Here is a 15,976-nt window from a genome sequence, read left to right on the forward strand (position 1 = left end):
AGGGTAGAATTTTGGTTTTGTTTTCAATAAAAATATTTTAAAAACTCTCAGGTTTCATTTCTTATAGAAGAGACACATGTTATTTTAGTGTTTAGGGTTTTTTTTTCCACCACAGATGCTAACTTGTTTAAATTTTGACTAAATCCATTACAACTGTGTATTGTACGCATATTAAAATTTTGTATATCTTCCTTGAAGTGACCAAATCTCATGAATCCACGGTGCTCCTTGGAATCGACAATGCTGCTCCACTGAAATATACAGAAATGCTAATGGTCACACACATCCCCTGTCCCCCGCCCCCCCCCCCGCCGGATTGGGATAAGCATAGTGACAATCAACCAGAAATAAAAAAGCATAAACCATAATTCTTATACAATAATTTACTTGATTTTCTTATATCCATAAAACTGCCAAATGTCAAACTAGCAAGGTACGTAATTCAAATAGGCAGTCCCTGTGTCAAATGTTTCACATAAGTTTTTTATCATTAGGCCTCCCTCTTTTTCTAACAACTATGAAAGTTCCAGAATTGTCCATAGTGCATATGGCATAGGGGCTGATGCAGTGTTTCCGTGAGAGACAGCGAGCTTGAGAACCACTTCTTATGTGGTTCCGGAACATGTATGACCGCCCACAGCTGGCTGGTTCAGTCACCAGCCACCAGCCGAAATTCACCTTCCTTGGACTATGTACTAACTTGTCTCCCTGCAGGATACTAGGCTTCTGAAGGTGCTGGTGACCACTCATGTTTGTAACCCAGCGTCTGGCACACAGTTGGTGCTTAATAAGGGACTGTGGAACGGAGCCTCCAATGTTTTTGAAACACAGATTGAAAATATCCTCCCAGAAAACAAAACAGAACAGAACATTTTCCTGGTAAAGAGAGAAGATCGGGGCGCCTGGGTGGCTCAGTTGGGTAAGGTCCGACTTTGACTCAGGTCATGATCTCACGGTTTGTGGGTTCCAGCCCTGCATCGGGCTCTGTGCTCACAGCTCGGAGCCTGGAGCCCGCTTCGGATTCTGTGTCTCTCTCTCTCCCTGCCCCTCCCCTGCTTATGCTCTGGTTCTCGCTCTCAAAAATAAAAACATTAAAAAAAAAGAGAGAAGACCTAATATTCCTGAAACGAATACCAATAATAAATCAGTATGCTGCTGGAGACAAACGTCGCTCTAGAAGTAGTTTTAGAAAAAAGTACGTTTAAATTTTAATACAACCATTCTTATAGATACGGGCCGCCAAAACATACCTAAAAGGGTGGCTAAGCACATGGGTTGTGGAAGCAGACAGTTTCACTCCTCTCCACTCACCCCGTGAGCTCTGGCAAGTCATGTAGTCTCTTTTTAATTTTTTTAAATTAAAAAACATTTTTTAAAGTTTGCTTATTTATTTTGAGAGAGACAGAGAGAGTGGGAGTGGGGGAGGGGAAGAGACAGAGGGAGAGAGAAAATCCGAAGCAGGCTCCATGCTGCCAGCACAGAACCTGATGCGGGGCTTGAACTCAAGAAACCGCAAGATTGTGACCTGAGCTGAAACCAGGAGTTGGACGCTTAACCAACAGAGCCACCCAGGTGCTGCATTTTTTTGATTTTTGCTTTTTTTTTTTTTTTTTTTTTTTTTTTTTGACAGGAGAGAGAAAGAGAGGCAGAGGGAGAGAGGGAGACAAAGGATCCCAAGCAGGCTCTGTACGGGCCGTAGAGAGCCCACTGTGGGGCTCGAGCTTATGACCTGAGCCCAAGTTGGACGCTCAGCTGAGCCACCCGGGCGCCCCCAGCCTCTTAAGCCCCAGTTTCCTTATCTGTGGAGTTACAGTAATAATGGTACCTCCTTCATTATCTTGTTGCAAGAGTCAAGTAAATAAAATATGTAAAGCACTTAGGTGATCACCCTTTTGGGGTCAAGAATACAGGTTATTTGGCTCCCGAACCTGAACGTGCATCATAAATCAAATCATTTAATGAAGCCAGAATTCGGATTTCTGGGGCACCAAGAATAAGCTTCTCTCAGATGGCCTGTATCTTGAATTTTTTTTTACTGCAATTATAAAAAGTAAATTGTTGTTTCAATAACAAAAGTTTATTTTTAAAATTGAACAGAAGCTCCAAGAAGTAAAGTAGAGTTTTCTCTACACAGACATGCTTAGTGAATGCACAATATTTGAAGTTCCAGGAAGACTAATAAAACCACTGGGAAGTTGGGGACAAGGATAATTGACAATGAAAATTCACAGCTGTCTTTGAAGACTTGTGTTTTTGGAGCCATTATTAATAAGAATCAGCTTCAGGAGTGGGAAAAAAAAGAGGTTTTAAAAGTGATGCGAATTAATATTCCAAGCTGCATTATGGCAGGAAAGCGATGACTTATCGATATCTTCGGCGCCTAGGAAGAATGGACATCTGATAGGCAATGTTGCTGATTTTATTTTATGCTTCAGCCAGTGAGGCATGACGGAGCTGGGCTATGTACTATAATAAAACAATCTGTATTAATGCTCACTTAACAACAACCACAGATCCTCCTTATTTTGCACAAATCACTTTTTAATATGAAATCGCCACACGGTGCACTTTAAATGTTGTACAATTTTATTCATCAGTTATGCCTAAATGAAGCTGAAATAAAAAGAATAAAGATCCCCATGCCCTACCCGCCCCCCAAAAAATCTCATTGAAAGTACTTGTGTGATTTTTGTTGATTTTAACGTGAACCCACAAGCTAGGAGTGGTGGCGGAAAAGGACCACATCCGTGTCTTAGAAATGTTTTTCCTCTACTTTAGGTATGAAAGAACGTAAGAAAAACGACAGTTCCCTCCACTCTCCATGCGGGATGTGATAGGACAAAGCAGAAATAAATTCCCATAACTATTTTTCTTTTTCTAGAAAGCTTCTCTTACGATGTACTCATGTCCTCTGTTCACAGGAAACCAGATGAAACTGACATGCAGTGCACCCCCCCCCCGCCCCGCCCCCGCCCCGGGACCGTTCTCAGAAGGTCCAGGTCCTGAGTGTTTCTGTGCCGGCTCGTGAAAAGCCGCACTTTTAATGAAATCGCTTACTAGCAATTATTATTTCATGCTAACAGGGTCCTGACTCTCACCATATTGTAAAATAGTAATTACAAGTTACCACCTTTCAAGTGCTTAATTAAACTTACTCGTAAGACTCGCAACATAAACGGCTGGCCTGGGGAAATGAGGGCTCCGAAATGATCACATGACTGGGCATCTCAGGAGCAAGCTCTATGTGTTTAAACAAGTCTTTCTCCGAAGACTTCTCTCCATAAATGTCATCCTACCATCACTCAAAGACACTGCTATTAGAATCAGTCTTTTCCTTAAAACAGCGCAAAAAGCAGGGTGTCTAGTCTTCATTATCAAACAAGCTTCAAAGCTGTTCTTTACCTAGTAATTTGGAGGAATGGCTGATAAACAGTGATTTAAACTACAGAACAGTAGGGTAAAGGGAATGAATGGAGCTACCCCAGGAGACAGGGAAACGCCACTCATCTGGAAGAGGCAGGACAGCTGGCCACGTAACCCCATGTGGCGCTCGCTGATGGAGACAGAGGACGTGGAGAGCGCCCCCCCCCACCCCCAGGCACTGTGGCTGTGCACATCTGGGATGGACTTTGCACGGTGTTGGGAGTTCCTGTCTGGTGGCAAGTTCCAGGGAGAAACGTGAACTCGGCATTCTAGAGAAGCCCAGCCCTGAATGGAACCCCCAATGACTCAAATAACAATATGCTAGAAATGTTGGGGAAATAATTTTTAAAAAATCAATATAAAAAAAGACTGGGTAAGTTCTTTGGGGAGGATAAAGATGTCCAGAAGCACTTTTCTCCAGCAGATTTCCTACTTTAAAAATGCTTTCCTAGTTTTTGAGAGGTTATGCATTCACAGTGTTCAAAAAAAAAATGATAAGAAGACATATATGAACAGCTCACCTCCTGTCCATTCACCATTACTACCCACTACCCCCGAAGAGCTGAGCACAGTTATTGCTTTCTTTTCTGTCTCCTTGCAGATTGTTACGCAGATCTAAGCAAATACGAATATGTGCTTCCCTCTGTTACAACACAAAGTTGAGCACTGTAGATTTGTCTCGTAATAACGCATCTTTGAGATCCTTCCGATTCAGTATGTAGACTTCACTCCTTTTGTAACAATGGGGAAGGGCAGGTGGATGGACAGAGCAAACTTTCAGTTCCACCCTGGTGGGCATTTAGGTTGTTTCTAGTCTCTGCTGCTGGGGACAACGTCACAGTGAATTGGCACATGCGGCAGGTGGTTTAAAGCTATTCAGGGGCTCCTGGGTGGCGTGGTCAGTTGTGTCTGACTCTCGATTTCGGCTCAGGTCATGATCTCATGGTTCGTGAGTTCGAGCCCTGAGCAGGGTTCTGCGCTGACAGTGTGGAGCCTCCTTGGGATTCTCGATTCTCTCTCTCTCTCTCTCTCTCTCTCTGCTCCTCCCCCACTCATGCTGTCTCTTTCAAAATAAATAAACTTAAAAAAAACAGGTAAAAAATGAAGCTATTCAAAGCATCATACATCTTTGTACTTTTGATGGATGTGGCCAGACCGTTCTTGCTGGCAATATATGACTATGCCCATTTTCTTAAAACCTTGTTGTTTTCAAGTTGTACGTGACAAATGGTATCTCAGTGGGGAGGCTGAGCACTGTTCATATGTTCATGGGACACTCTTACTTCCTTTTCTGTGAATTCAGTGTTCGTGTCTTTTGTGCCCCTCCCTTCTTCTGTTAAGATATTAGTCTTTTTCTTGTTGTCTTGTGGGAGTTACCAATTTCTTTTCCATTTTTTCCTTTCTGTTTTCCTTTGTTTACGGTATATTGGAGGAGTTCTCTTTTTAAACAAAGTTAAAAACATCAACCATACCTTTCATGCCATCTTCTTTTTTTTAATATGATTTAACTTTATTTTTTTTATTTTTTAAGATTTACATCCAAATCAGTTAGTAATAGTGAAGCAATGATTTCAGGAGTAAATTCCTTAATGCCCCTTCCCCATTGAGCCCATCCCCCCTCCCACAACCCCTCCAGCAACCCTCAGTTTGTTCTCCAGATTTATGAGTCTCTTCTGTTTTGTCCCCCTCCTTGGTTTTATATTATTTTTGTTTCCCTTCCCTTATGTTCATCTGTTTGGCCTCTTAAAGTCCTCCTATGAGTGAAGTCATATGATTTTTGTCTTTCTCTGACTGACTAATTTCGCTTAGCATAATACCCTCCGGTTCCATCCACGTAGTTGCCAATGTCAAGATTTCATTCTTTTTGATTGCCGAGTAATACTCCATTGTATATATAAACCACATTTTCTTTATCCATTCATCCATCGATGGACATTGGGGCTCTTTCCATACTTTGGCTATTGTCGATAGTGCTGCTATAAACGGGGGGGGGGGATGTGTCCCTTCGAAACAGCACACCTGTATCCCTTGGATAAATGCCTAGTAGTGCAATTGCTGGGTTGTAGGGTAGTTCTATTTTTAGTTTTTTGAGGAACCTTCATACTGTTTTCCAGAGTGGCTGCACCAGCTTGCATTCCCACCAACAGTGCAAAAGAGATCCTCTTTCTCCACATCCTCGCCAACCTCTGTTGTTGCCTGAGTTGTTCATGTTAGCCATTCTGACAGGTGTCAGGTGGTATCTCATTGTGGTTTTGATGTGTATTTTCCTGATGATAAGTGAGGTTGAGCATCTTTTCATGTGTCAGTTGGCCATCTGGATGTCTTCTTTGGAGAAGTGTCTATTCATGTCTTTTGCCCATTTCTTCACTGGATTATTTGTTTTTTGGGTGTTGAGTTTGAGAAGTTCTTTGTAGATTTTGAATACTAACCCTTTATCCGATATGTCATTGCAAATATGTTCTCCCATTCTGTCGGTTGTCTTTCAGTTTTGCTGATTGTTTCCTTCGCTGTGCAGAAGCTTTTAATTTTGATGAGGTCCCAGTAGTTCATTTTTGCTTTTGTTTCCCTTGCCTCCAGAGACATGTTGAGTAAGAAATTGCTGCGGGCAAGATCAAAGAGGTTTTTGCCTGCTTTCTCCTCGAGGGTTTTGATGGCTTCCTGTCTTACATTGAGGTCTTTCATCCACTTTGAGTTTATTTTTGGGTATGGTGTAAGAAAGTGGTCCAGGTTCATTCTTCTACATTTTGCTGTCCAGTTTTCCCAGCACCACTTGCTGAAGAGACTGTCTTTATTCCATTGGATATTCTTTCCTGCTTTGTCAAAGATTAGTTTCCCATATGTTTGTGGGTCCATTTCTGGGTTCTCTATTCTATTCCATTGATCTGAGGGTCTGTTCTTGTGCCAGTACCATACTGTCTTGATGATTACAGCTCTGTAGTATAGTTTGAAGTCTGGGATTGTGATGCCTCCTGCTTTGGTTTCCTTTTTCAAGATTGCTTTGGCTATTTGGGGTCTTTTCTGGTTCCATACAAATTTTAGGATTATTTGTTCTAGCTCTGTGAAGAATGCTGGTGTTACTTTGATAGGTGTTACTTTGATAGGGAAGAATTCTGGTGCTACTTTGATAGGATTGAATATGTAGATTGCTTTGGGTAGTATCGACATTTTACCAATATTTGTTCTTCCTATCCAGGAGCACGGAATCTTTTTCCATTTCTTTGTGTCTTCTTCAATTTCTTTCATAAGCTTCTATAGTTTTCAGTGTATAGATTTTTCACCTCTCTGGTTAGATTTATTCCTAGGTATTTTATGGTTTTTGGTGCAACTGTAAATGGGATCGATTCCTTGATTTCTCTTTCTGTTGCTTCATTGTTGGTGTATAGGAATGCAACTGACTTCTGTGCATTGATTTTATATCCTGAAACTTTGCTGAATTCATGAATCAGTTCTAGAAGGTTTTTGGTGGAATCTTTTGGGTTTTCCATATAGAGTAACATGTCATCTGCGAAGAGTGAAAGTTTGACCTCCTCCTGGCCAGTCTGGATGCCATTTATTTCTTTGTGTTGTCTGATTGCAGAGGCTAAGCCTTCCAATACTATGTTGAATAACAGTGTCGAGAGTGGACATCCCTGTCTTGTTCCTGACCTTAGGGGGAAAGCTCTCAATTTTTCCCCATTGAGGATGATATTACCGTTGGGTTGCTCGTATATGGTTTTTATCATCTTGAGGTATGATCCTTCTATCCCTACTTTCTTCAGGGTTTTTATCAAGAAAGGATGCTGTATTTTGTCAGATGCTTTCTCTGCATCTACTGAGAGGATCATATGGTTCTTGTCCTTTCTTTTATTGATGTGATGAATCACATTAATTGTTTTGTGGATATTGAACCAGCCCTACATCCCAGGTATAAATCCCACTTGGTCATGGTGAATAATTTTTTTAATGTATTGTTGGATCTGGTTGGCTAATATCTTGTTGAGGATTTTTGCATCCATGTTCATCAGGGAAATTGGTCTATAGTTCTCCTTTTCAGTGGGGTCTCTGTCTGGTTTTGGAATCATGTCTTCTGATTTTTCAAATACAGTTAGAAAGGCCATTACTTTGCTGCATTTATAAAAGAATTCTTATATTTCTTCTAGATTTTTGATGACTTTTTTAAAATTTAAATCTTTTATTCATTTGGGATTTATCCTGAGGTGCAGCATGAAATATAGATCCATGTATGGGTTTTTTCTAGATGGCAACAATATTTTCTTTAAAAATTTTTTAAAACATATTTATTCTAGAGAGAGAGACAGACAGAGTGTGAGTGGGGGAGGAACAGAGAGAGGGAGACACAGAATGCGAAGCAGGTTCCAGACTCCAAGCTGTCAGCACGGAGCCTTACGTGGGGCTCGAAACCATGAACCGAGAGAACATGACCTGAGCTGAAGTCGGATGCTTAACTGAGTGAGCCAGCCAGGTGCCCCAGCAATATTTTCTGATACCATTTATTGACCAGTCCATTCAGGGGATACAAAATTCTCTCATGTGTTTGGGCCTACTTCTGGACTTTCTATTCTCCTGCACTGAATTAGGTGTATCATATGCCTTTATCGTGGTTTTAATTACTGAGGTTTTATTTCTGTAGGGCAACTTTCAATGTATTTATTTTGCCATGTGAGCTTTAGAATCACCTTATCTTCTTAAAAATAATTTGCATATGTTTATTGGAATACTGATTTATAAAATAATTTAAAGGGAATTAGCAAGTTTATAAGTTTGATTTTTCTTCTGAAAAAATGATATGCTTATTTTGATATATAATTTTTTTAAATGTTTATTTATTTTTGAGAGAGAGGGCACACAAGCAGGGGAGGCGTAGAGAGAAAGGGAGACACAGAATCCGAAGCAGGCTCCAGGCTCCAAGCTGTCAGCACAGAGACCAACACGGGGCTCGAAACCATGAACCGAGAGATCATGACCTGAACTGAAGTTGGACGCTCAACCAACTGAGCCACCCAGGCGCCCCTGTTTCTAATAATTTTCAGGCTCATTTGTAGTTCTCCAGAGGAAAAGTCCCTAAAAAATGGCAGGAAATTGAACCTTCATGTGTATTGTTTCTTTGACGAGGCTCTTTCAGAAGGTTCGTGCATCGCCAACCTTGTCGCCCAATCTGGTTTACTCAAGGTCTGCACCTCAGTCCCTTATTCTAGACAGGCATGGCATTTGTTGCCTTGAAGTCTGGTGCGACTTCCGCTTACCATGTCGTGAGGTTTGGAAAACATTCATTTACTTACAGCAAAATGAAAAGATACCAGACAGGCTTAAGTCGCTGTAAGTGCAGATGTCTGAGCAGACGGTGTGATGTGATGCCCACGGTGTGCTGGCCACTGGCGAGAGGAAGGAAGGGACCCTGGGAACCCCGTGCCCACTTCTCGAGATGGGGACAATTCCGTGATGCCCGCAGCGGTTGTGAGACTTCGTCACTCGGGCATTTCTGCCCAGGTGAAGGGGGGGAAACTTTTTGGGACATGTCCAAAAATACATTTTAGAAAGAAGATGGGACACAGAACAAAGTGTTTCATGCAGACTTTGGGGTGTTTTTAATAACCTTAGATGGTATTCAAGTGTCCCAGGCTACTTCCTGACAGAGGTGAGCGTCGTGACGCATGACAAATGCAATGCAAGGAATAAAGGTGCGCGGACATCTTGAATCCATGGATTCTCACTTGGCATGAGATGATGGGGTCCAGCCAAGCGAGGACCTGCCCACTTTTCGGGGCCAAACCATCCCTCACTGGGGCCCGGCACATGGTGCATTGCCTTTTTCGCAAGGAGAGAAGCGACGGGCTCTCTAAGACCTCGGTTTGTCTCCTTCCGCTCTGTGACAACGTGGCCCCAAAGGCGCAAGCCCACTCCCAAGGTGAAGAAAAGAGTATTAAGGATTAGCATGCCACAACGCATCGCCTTGTTCATGGGTTTCCAAAGACCATTTGCAGCCAGCCGAGTTCTTCACCTATCGGATAGATCATGAAATAGCCACGTCTGAAAAGACCTTCCCTGAAGGGGAACTAGTCCAATCTCCTCACTGAAAGTGTGGAAAATTACACCCAGAGCAGTTTGTGAAGTGCCCAGATCACGTAGGTCCCTGGGCCTCCGCGGTGGCTTTAATTGCTTTTCTACTCTCATCGTTTTCATGTTTATTAAACTATACTTGAGGTGGGCTGAAAGGTGAGCTCTAAACCACATCCGGGAAGAAATTCTGTTTCTGTTCCGCCTCATATAAAATCATTTTGTGCTCAATTGCACATATTGATAAAAATCAACGTGTCCAACCAATGCTAATTTCAGTTTTTTAATTTTGCACCTAAAGGGATTCTGATTCTAGAATAAATCGTATGCGATCTAACCCCATGACTCTTCTCTAGAAGTGTTTTCTTTTTAAGGACCGAAGACACCCCTCACGTTCTTTCACTTCCTTCTCTTTCCATGTACAGTCAATACAGCAAGAGTTGCCCAGTCACAAAGCTTTCTCATCTTGGGGTGTGATATATTTTTTACGCCTGACGGCATTAGGCTTATTCTGGGGGACGCAGAGCTTGGGGCTCTTGAAAGGCATCTGTGAGGCACGGAAGTAAGAGCAGGCATGAGACGAAAGGCAGAGGGTGTCCCACACAGCCCCCTCCCCGGCGTCCCCAGGGCCACAGAGGAGCCTCTGTCAGACAGGGAAACCAGATTCCTAGCGTCACATGGTGGAAGAAGGGTAAGCACACGGTCTGCTGTTTGATTGTGGTAGTTTGTTTCCCCTTGCCCATCCTTAAAGTCTGGCATTTATGGCTTCTCTCCCAGCCGGTGTCCCAGCGTTCCATCCAGGCCGAGCCCAACAGCACATGGCTTTGGCCGTCCAGATGCGCCAGGCGGACGGGCAGCCCAAAGGCCACGTATTTGCGGGCTGCCTCGAGGTCTCCTCCAGCTCCCTCTTCACCTTTGGTGTCGAGATCGTCTCCAGAAGTCCCCGGGCGGGTTCTGTAGAGGCGCCAGCCTTCTCTGCGGCGGCCAGGATGCTCTGGCTCTCCGTGGTTCTTCATCCCGTGGCCAGACGCGCACCCACAGCTCCCTGGACGCCTTCTCAGCATCTCCGGGGGCTCCAGCTTCACAGTGGCGAGGGATCGCATGGCCGATAAACTTTCTTTTTCAAGGATCACAGAGAAGAAATCCTTGGGGGACTGGACGGGAGGCTGGACACGCCGCCCGGGGAGCCTGACGTCATTTCTGGGGGCTGGGCTTTGCAGGGAAGCAGAGCTGGCGGCTTGTTTCCATCTTCCATGAGCGCTGCGAAGAGACTCGGGCATAACCGCAGGTTGATGTTCCCGAAGTTTCTATCAGCACAGGCCCTCCAGCCAGGCGCAGGGGACAGTGCGGCACAGAGGAGCTCCAAGGGGGCGCAGCAGAGACCCCAGGCCGCAGCAGCACACGCTTCCTATCCCTGGAGTTTAACTGTGATTTCATTCATTCTTCCTCCACTGTCTCCCAGCCCGGAGCAAGTGAGCGGAAGGCCAGCCAGTCCCCCAGCCGGTCCCTGGGCCGCTCCCTGCGGCCGCGGGGAGAACTCCCCGCACGCACCTCCGCCTACTGATTCCTCAAAACTCATTTCCAAGCTAGTTGTTCCCAAACGTGGAATTGGCTGCTGCGCCAATGCCAACGTTAAAGAAAAAACATGCGCGAGGATTGCGCTTCCCCCCGGATATTCGTCACCATCCTTCCATGTCCCATCTGCTACTGACTCTACAAGGTTCGAACCTGTTTCTTGGCTTTGTCGGTGGGCACTTTTCATCCAGTTGTTTGCTGTGAAGTTCTAAGGTTCCTAAGTGCTTCTACTCAAACTTTATTTCCAGGAGGCGTCTCATTACATATAAAGGGGCAATTTACGATGCACTGTATATTTAATAGAAGGATAGTGTCTGTGTATCCCAGCCAGCAGGGTGATGTTAATGACGCTGGTATTATATGTCTAACTATATATATAAAATATGTATAACTGATGTTATAATTATTAGTACCGTCATCGTAACTGACATTTCATGAGCGCTCCCGGCGTGCCCGGTGCTTCTCCAAGCTCGGGCCTGCCGTGGATGCGGTCAGGTGATCCGTGGCTTTGCCTTTGTGCCAGACGCGGCCACTGGATTTCCCAAGGGCACTGGTTCGCACCGTCACGCTGCTCCCTTTGGAAAAACGTATTCTAATGTTTCTTTCCTTTATTTTGAATGATGAAACCTAACTTAGAAGCAAACAGTTCCATATGAATTAACTCTTCTCTGTGGCCACGTACTGGATTAGAAACACACATGGCTTTTGTCTCCTCAGGACTCACGGTTCACCGAAAGCATTGATTTCAACCTTGGCTTCTTTCCTCCTTCTTCCTCTACCTTCTTCCCTTCCAGCATCCTTCCCTTCCGGCATCCTTCCCTTGCTACTTCAAGCAATTATTCATTAGACTGCCCCACTTTAAAGATGAGAAAGTTAAGGCCTGGGTACGCTTCCTACATCACACGGCTGTTTAGTGGGCCTGGGCCAGGTTTGCTGATCTCCTCCCCATGCTTCTCTCATTATACCTGCTCACAGGTTTTCAATAAATATTATTGAACGATGACTGAGTGAAGCGTGTGTGCTAAGCACCTTGCTGGATGCATTCAAAAGAATAAAATAGGGGGGCCTCCCAGACTGGAGGGAGATTAAGGGCTAATACTTGTGCCCTCTGATTGTGCCCCATTTTCATCTAATCCTTTAAAACGGGCATTATCATGATCATTTTAAAGGTGAGATCATTGAGTTCACAGAAATTTAGGGACTTGTCCCAGGTCCCACAGCTGGCAAGCCATGGGCCAGGGGCCCAGGGTTTGGGAGGTTGTGGGTTTGGGATCTGCACGGGGCCAGTTGGCCTCAAAGCCCATTTCTGGTCTGCCCCAAAAAGTTTACACTCAATCTCATAGAGATGACTGAAAACACAGGAAGGTAAGAAGGGACGTTACATTTCCCACTGCAGCTAGAAAATGTAAATGCCCCAGAAATTCACACACACGAAGTAAGTCAAGTAATGACCTTGGGAAGTCAGGGGAACGGTATCAGATAATAATTCCCCTGTCAGTTAATATTCTTTACTCTGTCAGCAGGTCACCGGCAAGATCTCTGCTGGGTCCTTCATAATTTTGTAAGAATGTTTTTCAATTTCCCCTCAGTTTTGCTTGATATACAAGTCTGGTTTTTCTCTTTTTTGTTGTTATTTTTTAAAAATGTTTCTTTATTGATGGAGAGAGAGAGAGAGAGAGAGAGAGAGAATGCAGGGGAGGGGCAGAGAGAGAAGGAGAGAGAGAATCCCAAGCAGCCTCTATGCTCTCAGCACAGAGCCTGCCGTGGGGCTTGATCCCACAGACTGTGAGATCATGACCTGAGCTGAAACCAAGAGTCGGACACTTAACCAACTGAGCCACCCAGGCGCCTCTGGCTTTTTCTTTAGATTCAAAATGGTCAACATGAGGTTAAGATATCATGTCACAACTAGATGCTTAAAAATAGCAGATTAAAAAAGCAGCCTCCGTTATTATAAACATAAAAAGCTTGGTGTTTTGATGCGAATAATTAATATGTAATTATAAGCCATATGCATGTTATTATATCTGCTATAATTAATACAGCAGTTAACAAAATATCATTTTTTTCAAAGAAAAATGAGATGTAAACTATCATATCAATATTTTGTTCAATTTTTTAACTTTCTCTTTAAAGTTTATATATTAACTTTGAGAGAGAGAAAGAGAGAGCTGGAGAGGGGCAGAGAGAAAGAATGCTAAGCAGGCTCCACACTACTGGCATGGAGCCCAATATGGGGCCCGAACTCAGGAACTGCAAGATCACGACCTGGGCCAAAATCTATAGTCGGATGCTTAACCGACTGAGCCACCCAGACGCCCCTATAAATATTTAAACAATACATCCGCTGTGTGGCCAGAACTACGGTCAGTGACCGGAAGGAGCTGTGTGCCTAGTCAATGACCATCTGCTTCCACCCCTCGTGGAAATCCAGTGTGTGGCCTTTCTAAATAACGCCTTTTTAAAGGTTCATTACCACGCACGATCAGTGGTTACCAGATGTTTAGAGTTCAGAAACATTTTAAAGAAAAGATGGTGGGGCTGGGGGAGGCACGAGAAAGCCAATTTCCAGTTTTGTAAACCTGTTCTGCAACTATGTTTTACAGTCACATCATACAAGGGATCGTTGCAAATTCAGTGAACTAGAACACAAACATACAGCAACTGCTAGTCTGTAAGTATCACTCTGTGAAAATTTCACTATGCATTCTTTTTCTTCTGTCACTTTAGACTGGGAAAAGCTTTGTCGCTCACCCATAATTGTTCTCAGGCAAATAATTAGCACCCGTTTCTACGTGGCCTATATTCAGCTTTCTCAGCCAGCTCTGGGGACAGTGGCCCTCTCTCCCCAACAGCGGGTGTCCCACACTCCTGCTGCGAATGTTTCAGACATGGAGATTCCCCCCAGGTCTTGCACACAACAGAGAGTAAGGAGGAAGGAAAGGAGCAAGGAAGGAAAAGAACAAAGAAAAGGGGAAGGAGGGAAAGCAAAAGAAAAAAGGAACCTACTCCAGCCATGACAAAAACTTTTAAAGTCTGGGAATGAGAATAAAGGAAATTGTTTATGCCAAAAATTGGCCACAGACGAACACAAGGCTTGGTCTAAAATCTGGTGACTCACTGACCCATATGTGATCAGGATTTGTAGGACACAGTCAGCACTCATTAGCAGCTGGGACGTTTGCACAGTTACTGGAGGACGGCCCGTGTCCGGGGTCCCTCCCCCCCAGCCCAGTAGTCACACTATTGGTCAGCAACTCTCCAGAGGGCCATCGGCTCACCTGTTTCTTCTTTCCTTAAAGACATCGCCAAAATGTTTTTCTCCTGAAAATCCCACTGTGAGAGTTCTTGTATTTTGGGGATTTCGTTCAAATATTTCATATCGCTATTCATTTCATATTTTTCTGCCCTATCTGTCTAGCCAAAGAATAAGGTTTTACTATTTTTTGTAATGTTTATTTATTTTTGAGAGAGAGAGAGACTGAGCACAAGCGAGGGAGGGGCAGAGAGAAGACAGAGAACCTGCAGCAGGTTCCAGGCTCCGAGCCATCAGCACAGAACTCGAAGCAGGGCTCGATCTCACGAACTGCGAGATCATGACCTGAGCCGAAGTCAGATGCTTAACCGACTGAGCCCCCCCGGGGCGCCCCCATCATACGGTTTTAAAAAGTAGCATCCAGGCCTACTTAAGTGGCTTTGTGTTACTCACACTTGCACTGAAGGACACAAATGTTTCGGCATTGCGCCTTCCACCTGGTCTGACCTTGAGCTGGAGGCACAGAAAACCTTTCGCCCACGGTAACAGCTACGTCTGAATGAATGCGTCTGTGGTCCAGTGCTGTTCTGAGAGCAGTGCAGCTTGACGACGATCGGAAGGTAGAAATAATAACTTCCATTTCATTACTCCCCATATTATACATGAAGAAACTGAGGCCCGAGATCCCCCTCAGCTAGCGCGTGGCCGAGTGCGTTAACAGCGTGCCTGACTACCTTGAAATGCTGCCTTTATGTGACAAAATCCAGGACAGCATAGACTGCAGGAGAAAACCTGTGGTTGGAGCAGCGCGGCAGGGGGATTAAACGTTTGGGCTGTGCCAGGGGAAGACCCGGGATCCGAATCTCTGCTTTGATTCTTAGCGGTTGTCTTTGGGCATTTTACTTATCATTTCGAATCTCAGTTCTCCCACCTGGAAAAGAAGGAATATTAGCATTTTCCTCAGATGCGCTCAAGAAATGAGAGGTATCATTACAAACCAATTTAGGAAATCACACTGGTTTTAATATATTCTAGTGCCAAAAATCTGTTTGCAAAAAAAAAAAAAAAAAAAAATCAAGCCCTGTAGATGAGGCGATATTACTGTGATTACTATCCCTTTGGGGAAATCTACAGAGTTTAGATACAGCCTTTTTTTTTTTTAACGTTTTATTTATTTTTGAAACAGAGAAAGACAGAGCATGAACAGGGGAGAGTTAGAGAGAGGGAGACACAGAATCTGAAATAGGCTCCAGGCTCTGAGCTGTCAGCACAGAGCCCGACGGGGGGCTCGAACTCACGGACCGCGAGATCATGACCTGAGCCGAAGTCGGCCGCTTAACCGACTGAGCCACCCAGGCGCCCCAGATACAGCCTTTTAAAAATATTCTATGGCCATTAATTTAAACAGTGAAGTTTGTTGAAAACTTTCTGCTTTTGGTTTGAAAAATCTAGTTTAGGGGCGCCTGGGTGGCTCAGTCAATTAAGCGTCCGACCCTAGATTCCGGCTCAGGTCACGATCTCAAGGTTTGTGAGTTCGAGCCCCGCTTCGGGCTCCACGCTGACAGTGCCGAGCCCGCTTGGGATTCTCTCTCTCCCCCTCTCTCTCGGCCCCTACCCCACTTGTGCTCTCTCTCCTTCAAAACAAATAAATAAAACTGAAAAACATAA

The 15,976-nt window shown here is 44.3% G+C and overlaps 1 protein-coding gene and 1 pseudogene across 2 annotated transcripts in view; both read right to left on the reverse strand.

Annotated features, from left to right (window-relative positions):
* The window catches only part of PDE10A (phosphodiesterase 10A), a 605,914-nt gene that overhangs the window by 372,341 nt on the left and 217,597 nt on the right, over positions 1-15,976 (reverse strand). The window lies entirely within an intron of this gene.
* LOC132668058 (glutathione S-transferase kappa 1 pseudogene) lies at positions 10,142-11,471 on the reverse strand (annotated as a pseudogene).

Source organism: Panthera onca, chromosome B2 (assembly GCF_046562875.1).
Source record: "Panthera onca isolate mPanOnc1 chromosome B2, mPanOnc1 haplotype 2, whole genome shotgun sequence".
In the NCBI taxonomy this organism is placed as follows: Eukaryota; Metazoa; Chordata; class Mammalia; order Carnivora; family Felidae; genus Panthera; species Panthera onca.